At 36.1% G+C, this 974-nt stretch overlaps 1 long non-coding RNA gene across 1 annotated transcript in view; it reads right to left on the bottom strand.

Annotated features, from left to right (window-relative positions):
* Nucleotides 1-630: 630 nt before the first annotated feature.
* The window catches only part of LOC310710565, an 8568-nt gene continuing 8224 nt past the window's right edge, over nucleotides 631-974 (bottom strand). Inside the window, exon 3 of the long non-coding RNA XR_014528128.1 lies at nucleotides 631-974. This exon is cut by the window's right edge and continues 12 nt beyond it. This is a non-coding gene — a long non-coding RNA (uncharacterized lncRNA).

The following is a 974-nucleotide window of genomic DNA, read 5'->3' as shown; positions in this document are numbered from 1 at the left end:
AAGACTGGGCCGATTTAGCACCATTGATATCAATGCAACTTTAAAATAAAATAAAAATTCAAATAGTGTTATATAAGTGGGTTCTGGACTGTATGGTAAGGCTGCAAGATTCTCAGCTCACTAATTGTGTGGTGTTTTCTTGAAATCAATGGAACTTACTTCCGGATAAGTGTGTTTTAGATAGGCTCTTGACATCTCACGTTCTGCGTTTTTACCATTTGGTCTGGGAGATTTCTGTGACTCAATTTATTTAGTGAGGATGTGGGTTTCTTATGGAAATCTGTTTGGCATTTTATGGCGTCCTAACAAACCATTCCTCAAGCTTTGTGCGGAAGGGATATACAGATCTCTTGAGTCTACAACTTAAGATGTGTGACCCTAATTAAATGAGAACAGAGATTTGATTCTTTGCTTCACGGTTTTGCTGAAAGATTGCATAACCGAAACATGATGGATCTTCAATCCGTTTCACAGCAGCAAGACAGGAAAACACATTGCAATGTATAATCATACTGTGGTTTAACAATGTACTATTTAAACAACATTACAGAATCTGCAATAACATTTGAAATAACAGCCAAAGTGATGATGTTAAAAACAGCAATTCATTTATTTTATTTCTGCTACCAACATTTCCAGGATGTTGTTTTTTATATATGTAAATTTGCAGATTTAGAGTTATTTGGGTATGTTTGCTTTTTGTTTTCGCAAAATGTTGTTTTGGTTCTCTTTAACAGATACTGTCAGAAAAGCTGATGGTGAGCATTAGTGCAAATATTGCCAAAAGAAATATTCAAACGGCTGAAGACGGATGCTCCCAAACAGCAAACATGAAAAGCTAGATTCTTCTTTAAAGTCTCTCCATGTCTTCCTCTCTGCCTGGGTTCTTTCCTCTTTTTCTTCTTAATGCCATGTTGGAGTAGATCCTGCTTAGCCTCCAATCAACATTTCAAGCACTGGGATCATGTTTGATA

The sequence above is a fragment of the Podarcis liolepis genome (assembly GCF_965112155.1).
Source record: "Podarcis liolepis genome assembly, chromosome: 1".
NCBI classification, from domain to species: domain Eukaryota; kingdom Metazoa; phylum Chordata; class Lepidosauria; order Squamata; family Lacertidae; genus Podarcis; species Podarcis liolepis.
The sequence above is the reverse complement of the archived record's forward strand: the minus strand, read 5'-3'. Positions and strand labels throughout refer to the sequence as shown.